Raw genomic sequence first — 19,932 nt, 5'->3', positions numbered from 1 at the left:
CTCTAGATCTTGCAAAACTACAACTCCTAGCATGCCCACACAGCAGTTTGCTGTCTGTGCATGCTGGGATTTGTAGTTTTACAACATCTGGAGGTCCACAGTTTGGAGATCACTGTGCACTATTCTCTAACTGTAGCCCTCCAGATGTTGCAAAACTGCAAATTCCAGCATGCCCAAACAGCTTTCTTGGCATGCTGGGAGTTGTAGTTACCTCCAGCTGTTGCATAACTACATCTCCCAGCATCAGTACATGCTGGGAGTTGCAGTTTTGCAACAGCTATAGGCACACTGGTTGGAAAATACTGAGTTAGGAAACAGAACCTAACTGAAGGTTTTCCAACTGGCGTGCCTCCAGCTGTTGCAAAACTACAACTCCCAGCATGCACGGCCTGTCAGTACATGCTGGCAGTTGTAGTTTTGAAACAGCTGGAAGTTTGCCCCCCCCCCCCCCCCCCATGTGAACGTTACAGGGTACATTCACATGGGCGGAGGTTTACAGTAAGTTTCCTGCTTCAAGTATGAGCTGCGGCAAATTTTTCGCCGAGGCCCAAATTTCTAGCGGGAAGCTCACTGTAAACCTTTGCCAGTGAGAACGTACCCTAAAAACACTACACTAACACATAATAAAGGGTAAAACACTACATATACACCCCCTTACACTGTCCCCCCAATAAAAATGAAAAACTTATTGTACAGCAGTGTTCCCAAAAGAGAGCCTCCAGCTGTTGCAAAACAACAACTCCCAGCCTTTGCGGACAGCACTGACTGTCCAGGCATGCTGGGAGTTTAGCAACAGCTGTAGGCACCCTGTTTGGGGTTCACTGGCGTAGAATACCCCTATGTCCACCCCTATGCAATCCCTAATTTAGTCCTCAAATGCGCATGGTGCTCTCTCACTTCGGAGCCCTGTCGTATTTCAAGGAAACAGTTTAGGGCCACATATGGGGTATTTTCGTACTCGGGAGAAATTGAACTACAAATTTTGGGGGGCTTTTTCTCCTTTTACCCCTTATGAAAAGGAAAAGTTGGGGGCTACACAGCCTGTTAGAGTAAAAAAATGTAAAAATTTCCACTGACATGCTGGTTTTGCCCCATACTTTTTATTTTCACAAGTGTTAAAAGAAAAAAAAGACCCCCAAAAGTTGTTCCGCAATTTCTCCTGAGTACGGAAATACCCCAGATGTGGGCGTAAAATGCTCTGCGGGCGCACAACAAGGCTCAGGAGTGAGAGCGCACTATGTACATTTGAAGCCTTAAATTGGTGATTTGCACAGGGGTGGCTGATTTTACAGCGGTTCTGCCATAAACGCAAAAAAAAAAATACCCACATGTGACCCCATTTTGGAAACTACACCCCTCACGGAACATAACAAGGGGTATAGTGCACCTGAACACCCCAAAGGTGCTTAATTAAAATTCTTTAACCCCTTAAGGACTCAGGGTTTTTCCGTTTTTGCACTTTCGTTTTTTCCTCCTTACCTTTTAAAAATCATAACCCTTTCAATTTTCCACCTTAAAATCCATATTATGGCTTATTTTTTGCGTCGCCAATTCTACTTTGCAGTGACATTAGTCATTTTACCCAAAAATGCACGGCGAAACGGAAAAAAAAATCATTGTGCGACAAAATCGAAAAAAAAAACGCCATTTTGTAACTTTTGGGGGCTTCCGTTTCTACGCAGTGCATATTTCGGTAAAAATTACACCTTATCATTATTCTGTAGGTCCATACGGTTAAAATGATACCCTACTTATATAGGTTTGATTTTGTCGCACTTCTGGAAAAAATCATAACTACATGCAGGAAAATTTTTACGTTTAAAAATGTCATCTTCTGACCCCTATAACTTTTTTATTTTTCCACGTACGGGGCGGTATGAAGACTCTTTTTTTGCGCCGTGATCTGAAGTTTTTATTGGTATGATTTTTGTTTTGATATGACTTTTTGATCACTTTTTATTCATTTTTTAATGTTATAAAAAGTTACCAAAATACGCTTTTTTGGACTTTGGAATTTTTTTGCGCGTACGCCATTGACCGTACAGCTTAATTAATGATATATTTTTATAGTTCGGACATTTACGCACGCGGCGATACCACATATGTTTATTTTTTTTTTTACACTGTTTTATTTTTTTTATGGGAAAAGGGGGGTGATTCAAACTTTTATTAGGGAAGGGGTTAAATGACCTTTATTAACACTTTTTTTTTACTTTTTTTTTGCAGTGTTATAGGTCCCATAGGGACCTATAACACTGCACACACTGATCTCTCATCCTGATCACAGGCGTGTATTAACACGCCTGTGATCAGCATTATCGGCGCTTGACTGCTCCTGCCTGGATCTCAGGCACGGAGCAGTCATTCGTCGATCGGACACCGAGGAGGCAGGTAAGAGCCCTCCCGGTGTCCGATCAGCTGTTCGGGACGCCGCGATTTCACCGCGGCGGTCCTGAACAGCCAAACTGAGCAGCCAAGATACTTTCAGTTTCACTTTAGAAGCGGCGGTCAGCTTTGACCGCCGCTTCTAAAGGGTTAATACCGCACATCGCCGCGATCGGCGATGTGTGGTATTAGCCGCGGGTCCCGGCCGTTGATTAGCGCCGGGACCCACGCGATATGATGCGGGATCGTGGCGCGATCCCGCTTCATATCGCGGGAGCCGGCGCAGGACGTAAATATACGTCCTGCGTCGTTAAGGGGTTAAAGTTGGATGGAAAAATGAAAAGAAAAGAAAAATTCACTAAAATGCTGGTGTTACCCTACATTTTTCATTTTCACAAGGAGAAATAGGAAAAAAGCCCCCGCAAAATTTGTAACCCCATTTCTTCTGAATTAGAACATACCCCACATGTTGATGTAAAGTGCTCTGCGGGTGCACTACAATGCTCAGAAGAGAAGGAGCGCCATTGGGATTTTGGAGAGAAAATGTGTCCGGATTTGAAGGCCACATGTGTTTACAAAGCCCCCATAGTGCCAGAACAATGGACCCCCCCCATGTGACCCCATTTTGGAAACTACACCCCTCACGGAGTGTAATAAGGGGTGCAATGAGCATTTATGCCCCACAGGTGTCTGACAGAGTTTTGGAACAGCGGCCCATGAAAATGAAAAATGTAATTTTTCATTTGCACAGCCCACTGTTCCAAAGATCTGTCAAACGCCAGTAGGGTGTAAAAGCACACTGCACCCCTTATTAAATTATGTGAGGGGTGTAGTTTCCAAAATGGGGACACATGTGGGGGGTCCACTGTTCTGTCACCATGGGGGGCTTTGTAAACACACATGGCCCCATGACTTCCATTCCAAAATTCCACAAATTCTCTCTCCAAAAGCTCAATGGCGCTCCTCCTCTTCTGAGCATTGTAGTGCGCCAGCAGAGCACTTGATGTCCACACATGGGTTATTTCCATACAAATTACAAATTTTGGGGGGCTTTTTATCCTATTACCCCTTGTAAAAAAAAAAAAACTGGGTCTGCAAGAACATGCGAGTGTAAAAAATGAAGATTTAGAATTTTCTCCTTTTTGCTGCTATTCCTGTGTAACAAACTTTCTGAATGTCATTTTGAATGTCATTTTGAATACTTTGAGGGGTGCAGCTTTCATAATGGGGTAATTTATGGGGTATTTCTAGAAAGAAGGCCCTTCAAATCCACTTCAAAACTGAACTGGTCCCTGAAAAATTCAGATTTTGAAAATTTTGTGAAAAATTAGAAAATTGCTGCTGAACTTTGAAGCCCTCGGATGTCTTCCAAAAGTAGAAACATGTCAACTACATGATGGAAACATAAAGAAGACATATATATGTATCAATATATAATTTATTTGGAATGTCTATTTTCCTTACAAGCAGAGAGCTTCAAATTTAGAAAAATGCAAAATTTTCATTTTTTTAATAAAATTTTGGAATTTTTCACCAAGAAATGATGCAAGTATTGATGACAATTTATCACTAACATAAAGTAGAATATGTCACGTAAAAACAATCTAGGAATCAAATTTATAAGTAAAAGCATCCTCCCGTCCTTAGGGTCATAATTGGCTCTGTTCCCAAGAAGTTAAAATAAAATATTCTCTATATGTCTCTTATTAAATGTACCATATATCCCGGCGTATAAGATGACTTTTTAACCCCGAATTTTTTTCTGAAAAGTTGGGGGTCGTCTTATACGCCGGGTATTGAGGTCCGGGATAGGAAAACTTCTGATTATCTGCCCGGGCCGGCTCCCGTGTGTGGCTGCAGGCGGGGGCCGGCCAGAGCAAGTAAGAACTAATACTGTATACTAAAAACCAGGGTGCCTCCAGCGGTTGTGAAACTACAACTCCCAGCACGGCAAAGGCTGTCCGGGCATGCTGGAAGTTGTAGTTTTACAACAGCTGGAGGCCCCCTGGTTTTTAGTATACAGTATTAGTTTTTACTTGCTCTGGCCGGCCCCCGCCTGCAGCCACACACGGGAGCCGGCCCGGACAGATAATCATAGGTATTCCTATGCCGGACATCCCTGTGTCCCGAAAAATCTTTTCGGGACATAAGGATGTCCGCCGGTCACTTACCATTCCCCGGCGTCCTCCTGCGATCCTCCTTCGGTCCTCCTGCGGTCCGGTCCTCCGTCCCTATGGTTGTACGCACGGGACGTCAGTGACGTCACGTGCCTACAACCATAGAGACAGAGGAGCGCAGGACCAGGAGGACCGCAGGAGGACGCGCGCCGACGGGGGCCTGGTGAGTGACCGGCCGTGCTATCTTAAGTGATCCGGTCACCGCTCCCCGGTCCCAAAACCTACTGCTATGGTCCATAGGCCATAGCAGTAGATGGTGACCCGGGCCGGAGTAGCGGTGATCGGAACACTGTGGGGGCAGACCAGTACAGACACACAGCCTGCAGCCATACACTGTATATGGTTGGAAGCTATATGACTATTGGGGGGAGCTGCCAATCTAATGTGGGGGGAGCTGCCTACTATTGTGGGGGAACTGCTGACCTAATGTGGGGGGAGCTGCCTACAAATGTGGGGGTAGCTGCCTGCTATTGTGGGGGAACTATACTGCCTACCTAATGTAGGGGAACATGATGCCTACCTAACGTGGGGGGAACTACAAGGTACCGTACATCGGGGTAGGAGGGGTAGTCTTATATGGCGAGTATATCCCAAACTCTATATTTTAACTGTAAAAGTTGGGGGCCGTCTTATATGCCAAGTCGTCTTATACGCCGGCATATACGGTAGTGTATTTTTCTTTTTCTAATGAAGGGTTTGGTACAATCCCCAAAACACATTGCAGCTATGGCATCTGCAAACAAATCTCAAATGTATTTATAACACTGATAACAATGAAGAATAGTTCTTTCTTGCTACATTTAATGTCCCCATCCTTACATACCTAAGAAATTGTCCAAACTTCCTCTTCAACATTGTACAAAAATCTTATTTGCAGGAGCAGGAGCAGAAATTCCACCGTGTGAACAATGCAGCAGAATCCCATTGATATCATGATGCTATTGTGGAATCTCCGTACACAATTCTAAAGCGGAATTCCACCTTGTGAACAGACCCTTGGGGTTTACTGACATGGCAGAATTTCTGCACATCCACACCAATTCTGCTTCCACATTCATTTGGGTGGTTTCTGGCTTGAGCAGATTTTGTGCGCAATTGGTGCTGAATCCGTGCGGAATCCTTATGTGGAAAATCACAAGCGTGAATGGGAGTGCAGAATCCCATAGAAGTCTATAGGGCTTCAATTTGAAGCAGAATCTGCGTGGAATTCAGCATGCTGAAATTCTGACATGTGAAAATACCCTTAGGTAGATCTATAGTTCATTAAATTCAAGAGTTTATTGACTTTTTATCCATGCTCCATGGATGTTTACTTAATGTGCTTAATAAAAGATATAAATAGTATACAGTTTCTTTCACATGTTACAGCTTTACCAAATTTTTGACAGATTTTCACTGTATTCTTGCCTCTATTTATAGACCAACACAAGCTAATAAAACTACTAACACACAATGTCAGGAACCGGGACTGGTAAGCGGTTAGGATGCAGGTAGTGGATCCTCTGTGTCAGTGAGGCGAGAACGTGGGCCGTACCAGGGGACCGGTTCTAAGAAGTTACTGGTTTTCACCAGAGCCCGCCGCAAAGCGGACTTGCTGTGGCGGTAACTCCCAGGTCGTATCTCCTGATAGCGACTCGACCTCACTGACAGCTGAGACAGGTGTGGTACACAAGGACAAGGCAAAGGCAAGGTCGGACGTAGCAAAAGGTCAAGGCAGGCGGCAAGGTTCGTAGTCAGGGGCAACGACAAAGGGTCTGGATACACAGGCTAGGGAAACACACAAAATGCTTTCTCAGGGCACTAGGGCAACAAGATCCGGCAAGAACAGGAAGGGGAAGTGGGTTTTTATATGTGTAGTACTGATTGGCACTGATTGGGCCAGGCACCAATTAGTGGTGCACTGGCCCTTTAAATTTCAGAGAGCCGGCACGCGTGCGCCCTAGAGAGCGGGGCCGCGCGCGCCGGGACAGGACAGCAGGAGGACGGGGCAGGTGAGGGGATTGGGATGCGGCCCGCGGGCGGGCGTGTCCCCGCCGGTGATAGCAGGGCAGCGCTCCCGGTCAGCGGGTCTGATAGGGGCGTTGCACGCAGAAGCTGCGGGGAGGAGCAGGGACCCTGAGCGCTCGGCGTAACAACAAACACACATTTATACCATATTTTTGCAGTGATTTCCCCCAAAAGTATAGCAAAAAATGTGCTATCCTACCATGATTATGCAAATTGCTGTAAAAATATGGTTTATGTAATCACTGTAAGATTGCCCAACCTGTTTGTGTGTTAGAAGTTTATTATTTTGTTTGACTACAATTCTGACAATTTATAATTGTACCATTAAGACCACATTTTATTAGTAATCAAGGTAGAAATGCAAGTAATTCCAAATGGTTTACATATATGGACTTACAACTGTGTGTAGTTCATTCTATATTTCATTATAAATGAATATAAGGTCGCAAAAAAAAAAAGGAAGAAAAACAAAACTGAAAAACAAAAATTCGGTAGTTTCTGTATAATTGTAAGTGCAATTCTTAATATGAACTTTAAAGTTGCTTTAGGCTGAAACTGTGTTATTAAAGTGGACTGTATCTACACATGCCCTATTCACATAACTTTCCATATTTTTGTTTAAAAAATATTACCCAATGACATTATGACATTAACATATATTTTTACACTTTTTTTTTTAAATCAATCAATGTTTTAGTAGCAAGCTCTTATAGAGGTTATTAACTCAAACAGCCTGAATGCCAAATAGCTACCTGGAGTATATATCTATAGCAACTGAGCACTTTGGGTATTTCACCTGAAGCTAAAAACACTCTACTTGAAAACAAAATTTAGAATGACCTTGTGCCTCCAAAAGGCTGCCAGCTGTGGTCAGTGAAGTGTATTGTGATAAACAGTGTTACAGATATCTATTAGGTATAGAGGCAGAACAAGTGCTTAGACTTAGATGGCAGATATTCAAGAATACCTCTTATAGGAGTGACATTCAGTATAAATCCAAATATAGCTTGTTGATACAAACTAAATGAAAGTCCAGCACTAATATCAATACTTAATAATTCTGTTTTAATCCAGAAAACACAGAACATTAAGATATATTAGAATTCAGAATAGACAATGCTTTGTATTTATACTTATTTAGAAAACATCAAATTATAATAAATGTATCAAAATAAAGATGTGAGATTTCCATGAGCCACCAAAGGAAAAAAAAAGCCAAATTTTAACAAATGTAATAAATAACCTTCTGTAAAAAGGAGCCACTGTGCCTGTGTTAGCAATAAAGGGTACATAGGAGCTCCATTTCCCCTTCATTCTGCTATCGATTAGGTTCCCATTAGATTCCAGAGAAGCTTTTTACATATCAGTCACTATTAAAAAGTAAATCATTTATACATAGAGTGCTGGTTACTGTGAAAGCATGTAAATGTCATAGAGGGTGTTCCACACTCATTATACCCCTTTATCACCAGGAGAAAAGAGCTTATTAGAAAGAGTGGCAACCACATAAAAACCTTTTTACCTAATATATCAGACATTACAATATGCAATTTTTTTCATATATTTATACAAATAGAAAAACAAGTACAGTGCAAAAATCCTAGTATAGAACAGCAAACAAGGAGACCAATAAGTGACATAGTAAAGTGCCGTATAACATAGGCAGCATAACACTTTCAGCTGGAGGTTTTGAGGAGTGAAAAAGCAGTGTTTTTATAAGCAGTAGGAGTAATAATCTTACACACAACAAACAATCGCACACAATAACAATACAGAGGGGGTAAGGGAAGAAAAGGATAAGAGGGGAAGTAATAGAGAGGGGGGGGGGATTCCTGACAGAGGCAGGTGAGGGGACCTCCGTCCGCCATTGCAGATGATCAGATTGCTGCGGCAGCACTGCGGGCGATCCGATCATGCATTTTTCTGACCGCACTCCCGCAGATGCCATGATCTGTTTCGATCACAGCATCTGAGGGGTCAATGGCAGACATCCTCGCGATCGCAAATGTTGGGCATTACCGATGAGTCCCTGGCTGCTATCAGCAGCAGGGAACTGCCGCACATGATCTGAGCATCGCTCTGATAGTCGTGGTCATGTAAAAGACAGTAAATGTACATCCTGGTATGTTAAGTACCGTTGCACCATGACGTACATTTACGCCCTGCGTCGTTAAGGGATTAAACATGCATAGGATAAGCATAAGGCTATCCTTCATATAACATAGGGATATGTATAAGGCTAACCTTCATATAAAATAGGACCAGGGACTATTGATAGGATTCAGATTATTGGGCCAATTGTTGGACTAGATGGGCCAAATGGTTCTTATCTGCCGACACATTCTATGTTTCTATGTAGATAATTCTTTGGTGATCTCATCAGTTGAGGTGATGAAAGTACAGAAGATGTTATCAGACAAGATACAAAGGTCTTCTATTTTCAAGTCTTCCCTATAGGAGAAGTTATGATTAAGACTGTGATGGAACTCTAGAGGTCGTGAGAGGACTTATGAAGATTCTCCAACATAGAGATTTGGTTGAGAAAAAAATTTAGTTGCTTAGATCTATATATGCAGCACTTAGCGTTATAAATTTATCTTTCCTGACAAATTTGTGTGTTTCCCATGCCATAGGTGGCATGAATTATGATGATTGTAATAGAAAGTATAATCCTTCTGTGAGGGGTGTAAGGCATGTCATACATCTACCAAGTGTAGGCTACAAAAGGCAGGTTTAATGCAGCCTAAGCTATGCTAAGATGGGCCAGTAGCAGGTATCATGACCGGGGGTGAACAGGGAGAGTGAGACCTAAACAGACCCCAGAAAAATTCTCCCTGCCTACTTGCCCATCCACCCCCTACACGGTGGATCGACAACTTGGAGCTGGTCCCTCCCTCCACTAAAGTGCAGTGGGCATAAAAACAAATAATATACATAATTCGTCACAGGCCAGAAACAGAATGGGGAAACCGGAATCCAGATAAATGGCAGACATGATTAAATTAACAAGATTAGGCATGGTACAAGTATAAAGCAGAAAGCAGGAATTGTAGGGGATAAACAGAAGAACTGAATGCTAAACACCAAACTGATCAGGAACATAGGACACTGTTCACACTGGGACACATAACAGAAACAAACTGTACACCCCACTTCACAAAAAGAGTAGACAGCAATAATAACTCCAGATAGCGGGCATACTTCCCTGTGTGATCAGGATACTGACCTAGAAGGAAACAGAAATATAATACACGGAACACTAGACTGAGAATCAGATGAGTCTGAACAGACTCCACAAAGCCAAACTCCAAACAACATGGAGGAACCAGGATACCAGAACAGGCATTATACAAACGAGACTCACAGTGTGAACACAGACTAAGATACAAGGCTAAAGCAGAACGGACATACATAATACTAAAAACCTAATCTATTATAAAGAGGGCTATTCTATTAATTTTACTAGATAAATACAAGGTGCATGCTTAAAGGGGTACTCCTATGGAAAACTTTTTTTTTTAATCAACTGGTGCCAGAAAGTTAAACAGATTTGTAAATTAGGGAAAAAGTTTGGTGCAGTTCACAATTGACTACTATCTGAGGTATAAGGGCAATCACTTACACCCTAAGTGAAAAAAAAATTCTAAAAATATTGTGCACAAAATGGCATAAACCTCAGGATAGTGGAATATAAGTTTTTTCAAAAAAACAAATATATTTAACCCCTTAAGGACCAGGCCATTTTACACCTTAGGACCTGATCTGACCACTGTCACTTTAAATATTAATAACTCTGGAATGCTTTTAGTTATCAATCTGATTCTGAGATTGTTTTTTCGTGACATATTCTACTTTAACATAGTGGTAACATTTTGTGGTAACTTGCATCCTTTCTTGGTGAAAAATCCCCAAATTTGATGAAAAATTAGAAAATTTTGCATTTTTCTAACTTTGAAGCTTTCTGCTTGTAAGGAAAATGGATATTCAAAATATTTTTTTTTTATTCGCATTTCCAATATGTCTACTTTATGTTTGCATCATAAAAGTGACGTGTTTTTACTTTTGGAAGACACCAGAGGGCTTCAAAGTTCAGCAGCACTTTTCCAATTTAAAAAAAAATTTTGAACCTCGCTTTTTTTCAGAGACCAGTTCAGCTTTGAAGTGGATTTGAAGGGTCTTCACATTAGAAATACCCCACAAATGACCCCATTATAAAAACTAAACCCCCCAAAGTATTCAAAATGACAATCAGTAAGTGTTTTAACCCTTTAGGTGTTTCACAGGAATAGCAGCAAAGTGAAAGAGAAAATTCACAATCTTTATTTTTTACACTCGCATGTTCTTGTAAACTCAATTTTTGAATTTTTACAAGGGGTAAAAGGAGAAAATGTATGCTTATATTTGTAGCCCAATTTCTCTCGAGTAAGCACATACCTCATATGTCTATGTAAAGTGTTCGGCGGGCGGAGTAGAGGGCTCAGAAGCGAAGGAGCGACAAGGGGATTTTGGAGAGTACGTTTTTCAGAAATGGTTTTTGGAGGGCATGTTGCATTTAGGAAGCCCCTTTGGTGCCAGAAAAGCAAAAATAACCCACATGGCATACCATTTTGGAAACTAGACCCCTTGGGGAACGTAACTAGGAATAAAGTGAGCCTTAATACCCCACAGGTGTTTCACGACTTTTGCATATGTAAAAAAATATATATTTTTCTCAAAAATGTGTTTCCCCCCAAATTTCACATTTTTGCAAGGGTTAATAGCAGAAAATACCCCCCCAAATTTGTAACCCCATCTCTTCTGAGTATGGAGGCACCCCATAAGTTGGCCTGAAGTGCATTACGGGCGAGCTACAATGCTCAGAAGAGAAGGAGTGATATTTGACTTTTTGAGAGCAAATTTTGCTCGGGGGGCATGTCGCATTTAAGAAGCCCCTATGGTGCCAGAACAGCAAAAAAAAAAAAAAACACATGGCATACCATTTTGGAAACTAGACCCCTTGAGGAATGTAACAAGGAATAAAGTGAGCCTTAATACCCCACACGGGTTTCCCGACTTTTGCATATGTAAAAGAAATTTTTTTTTTGTTCACTAAAATGTGTGTTTCCCCCCAAATTTCACATTTTTGCAAGGGTTAATAGCAGAAAATACCCCCCAAAATTTGTAACACCATCTCTTCTGAGTATGGAGGTACCCCATAAGTGGACCTGAAGTGCACTACGGGCGAACTATAATGCTCAGAAGAGGAGGAGCACCATTGAGCTTTTGGAAAGAGAATTTGTTTGGAAGGTAGTCAGGGGCCATGTGCATTTATAAAGCCCCCTGTGGTGCCAGAACAGTGGACCCCCCCCCCACATGTGACCCTATTTTGGAAACTACACCCCTCACAGAATTTAATAAGTGGTGCAGTGAGCATTTACACCCCACTGGCGTTTGACAGATCTTTGGAACAGTGGGCTGTGCAAATGGAAAATTAAATTTTTCATTTTCACGGATCACTGTTCCAAAAATCTGTCAGACACCTGTGGGGCGTAAATGCTCACTGTACCCCTTATTACATTACATGAGGGGTGTAGTTTCCAAAATGGGGTCACATATGGGGGGGGGTCCATTGTTCTGGTACCATGGGGGCTTTGTAAACACAAGTGGCCTTCAATTCCGGACAAATTTTCTCTTCAAAATCCCAATGGCGCTCCTTCTCTTCTGAGCATTGTAGTGCACCCATAGAGCACTTTACATCCACATATGGGGTATGCTCTTACTCAGAAGAAATTGGGTTACAAATTTTGGGGGGCTTTTTTTTATTTTCCCTTGTGAAAATGGAAAATTTAGGGTGACACCAGCATTTTAGTGAAAACAATTTTTTTTTTCATTTTCCCATCCAACTTTAATGAAAATTTGTCAAACACCTGTGGGGTGTTCAGGCTCACTATACCCCTTGTTACGTTTCGTGAGGGGTGTCATTTCCAAAATGGGGTCACATGTGGGTATTTATTTTTTGGGGTTTATGTCAGAACCGCTGTAAAATCAGCCACCCCTGTGCAAATCACCAATTTAGGCCTCAAATGTACATAGTGCGCTCTCACTCCTGAGCCTTGTTGTGCGCCCGCAGAGCATTTTATGCCTACATATGGGGTATTTCCGTACTCAGGAGAAATTGCGTTACAAATTTTGGGGGTCTTTTTTTCCTTTTACCTCCCGTGAAAATAAAAAGTAAAGGACAACACCAGCATGTTAGTGTAAACATTTTTTATTTTTTACACTAACAGGCTGGTGTAGACCCCAACTTTTCTTTTTCATAAGGGGTAAAAGGAAAAAAAAGCCCCCAAAATTAGTAGTGCAATTTCTCCCTAGTACGGAGATACCCCATATGTGGCACTAAACTGTTTCCTTGAAATACGACAGGGCTCTGAAGTGAGAGAGCGCCATGCGCATTTGAGGACTAGATTAGGGATTGCACAGGGGTGGACATAGGGGTATTCTACACCAGTGATTCCCAAACAGGGTGCCTCCACTTGTTGCTAAACTCCCAGCATGCCTGGACAGTTAGTGGCTGTCCGGAAATGCTGTGAGTTGTTGTTTTGCAACAGCTGGAGGCTCTGTTTTGGAAACACTGCCGTACAATAAGTTTTTCATTTTTATTAGGGGGACAGTGTAAGGGGGTGTAAATGTAGTGTTTTACTCTTTATTATGTGTAAGTGTAGTGTAGTGTTTTTAGGGTACGTACACACTGGCGGATTTACAGTGAATTTACCGCTAGGAGTTTGCGCTGCGGTGAAAAATTTGCCGCAGCTCATACTTGAAGCAGAAAACTTACTGTAAACCCGCCAGTGTGAATGTACCCTGTACGTTCACATGGGGGGGGGGGGGGGCAAACCTCCAGCTGTTTCAAAACTACAACTCCCAGCATGTACTGACAGACCGTGCATGCTGGGAGTTGTACTTTTGCAACAGCTGGAGGCACACTGGTTGGAAAACCTTCAGTTAGGTTCTGTTACCTAATTCAGTATTTTCCAACCAGTGTGCCTCCAGCTGTTGCAAAACTTCAACTCCCAGCATGTACTGATCGCCGAAAGGCATGCTGGGAGATGTAGTTATGCAACAGCTGGAGGGATCGCGACTACAACTCCCAGCATGCAGAGACAGCTGTTTGCTGTTTAGGCATGCTGGGAGTTGCAGTTTTGCAGCATCTGGAGAGCTATAGTTTAAGTGTGGACCTCCAAACTGTGGACCTCCAGATGTTGCAAAACTACAACTCCCAGCATGCTCAGACAGCAAACTGCTGTCTGGGCATGCTGGGAGTTGTAGTTTTGCAAGATCTGGAGGTGCACAGTATAGAGATCAATTTGCAGTGGTCTCAAACTGTAGACCTCCAGCTGTTGCAAAACTGCAACTCCCAGCAAGCCTAAACAGCTCTCTGGGCATGCTGGGAGTTGTAGTTTTGCAACATCTGGAGGGTTACAGTTTAGAGACCACTATAGTGGTCTCAGACTGTAGCCCTCCAGATGTTGCTAAGTAACTCACCGGCTTCCGTTGGATCCAGGGAGCTGCGTCGCCGTCCTCTTCTTACGCCGATCGTCGCCCGCTGCCGCCGCTGATCTTCGCCCGCTGCCATCGCCGATGGGTAAGTGGATCTTCGGCGCCGGTCCCTGTCGGTTTCCCCGTCCTGCCCCGCCTATTGTGGGTGGGCAGAACGTGGAAACCGAAAGTAAACCCCTCCGCCCCCGATCTGCTATTGGTGGTCGCGTCTAGACCACCAATAGCAGAGATAGGAGGGGTGGAAACCCTGCCACCTCACTCCTATCGCTACAGGGGGATCGTGGGTGTCTAGGACACCCGCGATCCCCCTTCTTTTCCGGGTCACCGGGTCACCATAGACCCGTAATGACCCGGAATCGGCGCAAATCGCAAGTGTGAATTCACTTGCGATTTGCGCCGATCACCGACATGGGGGGGGTCTAATGACCCCCCTGGGCATTTGCGCGGGGTGCCTGCTGATAGATATCAGCAGTCACCCCGGCCCGGTCCCTGCCCGGCGGGGACCGAAATTCCCACGGGCGTACAGGTACGCCCTTGGTCCTTAAGTACGAGGGAGCAAAGGCGTACCTGTACGCCCTTGGTCCTTAAGGGGTTAAAAGACTGTGCTTCAATTAAACAAAGTTTTTTTTATTTAGATAAGAAGTTTTTTAGGTTGCATAGATTCCTCGCACAGGGCCCTTGTGGGAGGAAAAATGAATGAAAAATATAACATATAAAATTGTAATAATAAAATCAATGTATAAAAAATTGCCGTATATATAGCATGCAGTGAGTTAATAGCTACTGGAGGTCCGGATATTAGACAGTCTATTGGTGGTAAGATGATAATGGTAAAAATGTCCAGAATAATTATTGCAATAGTGGTTTAATATTACCCGTTCCTGATGATGATAGCGTGCTGTGGTATAGGTGTCCGTATAGTACTCTCGCTGGTTGGTAAGCGCTGGCAGGCGATGAGTGTGGCTGGTCCAGATTGCACTGGACCCGATGTTTTGCCACACAATAGCGCTCCTTGTGGCAGAGTGCTATTGTGTGGGGAAGGGGAAAAACACACAAAAACGCATCTTAAGATGCACAAATTATCTGCAAAAAAGAATGGTATGAAATGAGCTCTCATGATCTCTAGTAGGGGTTTCAAGGTGTGGCATTTCCTCAGGGTAGTTGGATAAATGTCCTGGAACATTTGGTAGGCATGTGTACCTGTTTTCTAGTGGCTTTAAGCAGAGTCGTAGTGTCAGGAAAGGATAATAAGCCACAAATCACATCACAGGAAGGTTAGGTTTCTCCTGGATGGCTATGAATATAATCAATCTGGATGAACTTGGCCTAGCCTTCACCAAGCAAAAAAGAAGAAAATGTCCAGAGCGTATTTGTGGAGAGATTCAACAGAAGATTAAATTATTGGCTATTGTTTCCTTAATCTTTATTAAAACATAGTTAATATGTTCTCTGTCAGACTAAAGATGCTTAGCTAGCAGAGCCTCAATAGGGGTGTAGAACACTTTGCCTTGCTGTAACATGCATAGGGTGTGTTCTTGGTTAGTGAAATAATAATGTTATTCAGTATGACATGCAGATCAGAGGTGTCGCTATTATAATGACTGTCACAGAGGGGCACAATGACAGAGGCTTGAGGTGGCATCAGTATGAGGAGACCATATAGGGGCTGAATGACACAGCCTGGAGTTGGCGGCAGCATGAGGAGATCATATAGTGGCTTAATGACACAGCCTAGAGTTAGCGGCAGCATGAGAAGACCATATAGTGGCTGAATGACACAGCCTGGAGTTGGCAGCAGCATGAGGAGAACATATGGGGGCAGAATGAGACAGCCTGGTGGTGGCAGCAGCAGCATCACGAGTCCTGAAGTGACCTGGTGACAGTGTGGTGCGGTGGGTGGCAATACCAGTACATGGTGACGAACGTGGGGGAAAAAAAGGAGAACTTGGCATCAGATGTGTGGAAAATTGTCTCTTTTGTAAAAGTGTTAGTGTGCACAAGTAAGTATTGAGTATATGCATCACGTAAAACTTAACTTTTAATAATATGCTTAGGATAAAATATATGGACCCCAAATGTTTTTTTTTTAATCAAACAAAAGTAAAGTTGTGCAAAAAACACCATGTGCCACCTACACCACCAAGTATTGATGTGATGCAAAGACCTCTAAAAGGTGGAAGGGAACAACGTGTGGTCCATTGTACCAGGTGGGGGTAAAAACTTCCCCAGTAAGGCCCTAATTTCACCCTATTAATTCCCTTCTTGGCAATTTTTACTCACCCTAAAAAGGGATGTTCCACACAGGAAACTCTATTTCCACCTAAAAACCCTGGGAAATGGCAGTGTTTGTAGGGGGAATTAGGGAGAGATTCCTGTGTGGGGCTGCCCTTTTTAGGGCGAGTGACACTTGCCAATAAGAGAATTAATAATGCGAGAGTGGGGCCTTACAAGGGAAGTTTTTACCCCCACCTATTACAATGGACCATACGTTGTTCCCTTCCACCTTTTATAGGTCTTTGCATCACATTAATATTTGGTGGTGTTGGTGGCACATGGTGTTTTTTGCACACCTTTCCTTTTGTTTGATTTAAAAAAAAAATTGGGTCCATATATTTTATCCTAAGCAGAATATTAAAAGTTAAGTTTTACGTAATGCATATCCTCAATACTTACTTGTGGTCTGATGCGGAGGAATATCTGTAACTGGGGGGCAGCACCTTAAATATGTTTAGCACTATCCATATTTGGGAAGTGTTGGTGTGGCACCATGGTCAATCTACTCTGATGCATCAGGCATTGGTGTGTGGAAATCCTGGCTGATCAATGCCCTATTCATCTTCACAAAGGTCAGTCTCTCCACATTTTTCGTGGACAGACGAGTTCTCCTTGGGGTATACTATGGCCCCCGCCAGACTAAACACTCTCTCTGATGGCACACTACTGGCCGGGCAGGACAGCTTTTCCAAATCAAATCAAGTTTGGCTGCCCAGAATTCCAGTGGATCTTCAAAGTGTGTTGGCATGGTCATGTCAAGGTATGCCACCATCTGCTGGTTCAGATCCTGAACCAGGTCTACCTGCTGCTGATGAGTTGCTTCACTATGCGGGTGAAGAAAGCTACTCATCAGCAACTGTAGACTCCTGCCACCCCACCCCTCCCCAGCAGCCATGGCAGTGGAAGGTGAGCGCAGAGGGCCCCCATGAGTCAGAACGACGAGAGGATGGACAATGGCAAAGATAGGCATCGGCCAACTGACTATGTAGGATGTCTCTGTAGTAGGTAAGTTTGTCTTCCCTCTCAGTGGGTGTAAAAAAGGCCCCCATTTTGTGCCCGTAGCGAGGGTCCAATAAGGTGGAGAGCCAGAAGTCATCCCGCTGCTGAATGGTGACAATTCGACAGTCATTAAGCAAGTGAGCATGCATTGTGTCATTTTTGCAAGTGACTCGGAGGGACTCCCTGCCTCCATCTCCACTGCATACTGCCATGGTGTGTCTGGGTCCTCTGTCTCATCTTCCTCATAACCCTCTAGCTTCTCTAGCTGTTCCTGCTCCTCCTCTCCTATCAGATGACTAGAAAAACCACCCATCTCGCGAAACCTAAACTATGCTCCACTGTGCCCCTCCCCCTCCTCCTCCAGTTCAGCCCCCACAGGGCTCATGTGGCCATGAGATGTAGGCACCATGTCTCCAGTGCCCTGACCAGCCATCATTTCCAACACGTGTTGTAGTAGATGAAGCAGTGGAAGGACGTCGTTCATCCCGTAATCCTGGTGTAATCCTGCATGCAAAGTTTCCTTCCCTTTGTTAGGATGTCTTGCAGATGGGGGGCACACTTCAGGAACCGTTTGACAACCAGATTGAACATGTGTGCCATGCAGGGTGCATGGCTCTAGCTTCTTTGTCACAGCACAGACAAGATGTTCTTCCCGTTGTCGGTCACCATGGTTCCCATTTCCAGTTTTCGTGAAGTAAGCCATGATTCGATTTCTTTAGAAATGACTTTTAGCAGTTCCTCTCCTGTGTGACTCCGTTCGCCAAAGCAAAGGGTTTGAAGAACAGCGTGACACCACCGTACCCTGCACACATGGTATGCTGGAGGGGCACAGAGACTTGTCCATGCAGTGGAGGCTGAGGACATGTTGAGGATGATTTTCCCACCAACAGTCCACACTGATTGACTGCTACTGCCGCCAACTCCAGGAACCCCTGTTCCACTACCTCCCAGGAAGGTAGGCTGGGCACTTTTGGCTCCAGACTTTCTGCTCCTGCCATCATGCCAACCATGTTACCACTTTGCTGGCTCAGCTGCTGCCTCACGGGCAACCTGCAACCCTCTTCTCCTCATGATGATGAAGCCCCTTCTGCACCCGGCTCCCAAGTGCGATCAGCTTCATCATCATCGAGTTGTGTCTGCACGTCACTGATGTCCTCCTCAGGTTCCTCAACAGTGTCTGCTTCAGGAGCCTGAATGCTCTCAACCCCACCTCCCACGCCACTCTCCTCATCACTAGTTGCCCGCCTAGTGGATGAAGTGGCGGATGTCTCCTCCACTTCTTGTCTGGGCAGTAGCTGCTGACTGTTCTCTAGATCGTCCTCACTGAATAGTGGAGCTGAACCCACAGCATAAGATACTTCTGTGGGGGAGGGAACAGCATAGGACAGAGGCAATGGGAGGACAGGGACTTCTCTCAGGCCATACCAACTGAGGGTTGTGTCTGAGGAACCCACCGACTGTTGACTGGGTGTGTCAGATGTCACTTGTGTTGAAGTGGATGACCGTGTTAACCAATCGATGATGGCAGATGGGTTGCTGGTCGAGATATGAGCGCTAGCTGATACCGGGAGCTCAGGCCTCTCACTGCGACTCCTGCTGCCACTCGCCCCTAGTCTGCTGCGACCTCTGCCTAGTGAATTTAGGCCTCTGCCACTCCTCTGTGCATGTCCTGGCACTTCTCTGCCTGACACTTCTCTGCCTGAGTACAATACGCTCCACTACGCTTAAAACAGTGTTTGTGTACAACACCAGTCGGTGTGTACTTTTGGCTGGCTTTTCACAGTATAAAGGCCCTTAAGACTTTAACAGGAACAACATAGTACACCACTTAGATGTACGTATGTGCTATGCACTTATGAGGGATGGACAATGCACTCCAGTACGCTTAAAACAGTATTTGTGTACAACACCAGCCGGTGTGTACTTTTGTTCACCTTTCACAGTATCTACGCCCTTGAGACTTTAACAGGAAGAAATAATACACCACTTAGATGTACGTATGTGGTATGCACTTATGAGGGGAGGACAATGCGCTCCAGTACGCTTAAAACAGTATTTGTGTACAACACCAGTGCTGCAGCACATAGTCGCTGTGTGCTACACCCAAAATTGCACTCTCTCTCAATCTCACTCCCTTCCCTATCGGTGTTTCTAGGCAGGATTTGGGCTTGAGATGAATCGCTGCTGTTCTGTGCAACACACTGCTCTCTGTCCCTCTCTGTAATAGAAGACTGTAGTGACTGGGAGGTTTATCACTGCTGTAAAAATGCTTTTCTGTGCAACACACACTGCTCTCTGTCCCTCTCTCTGTCCAACAGAATGCTGATGTGACTGGGAGGTGAATCGCTGCTCGAAAAATGCTTTTCTGTGCAATGCACCGTGCTGTCTGTCCCTCTCTATCTTTCTGCAATAAAAGGCTGAAGTGACTGGCCACAAGATGGCTGCCCATTATATACGGCTGCGACATCACGGGGTGGCTGGCTGCTGATAGGCTACATTCTGCATGTGATTCAGGGTCATCCCTCCTACCCTTGTTCCCGCCTTCCCAGAGTTC

General features: G+C 44.2%; 1 protein-coding gene across 2 annotated transcripts in view; it reads right to left on the bottom strand.

Annotated features, from left to right (window-relative positions):
• Window positions 1–19,932, bottom strand: part of GRM8 (glutamate metabotropic receptor 8) — a 1,218,499-nt gene that overhangs the window by 255,771 nt on the left and 942,796 nt on the right. The window lies entirely within an intron of this gene.

This window comes from Hyla sarda, chromosome 4 (assembly GCF_029499605.1).
Source record: "Hyla sarda isolate aHylSar1 chromosome 4, aHylSar1.hap1, whole genome shotgun sequence".
NCBI classification, from domain to species: Eukaryota; Metazoa; Chordata; class Amphibia; order Anura; family Hylidae; genus Hyla; species Hyla sarda.
The sequence above is the reverse complement of the archived record's forward strand: the minus strand, read 5'-3'. Positions and strand labels throughout refer to the sequence as shown.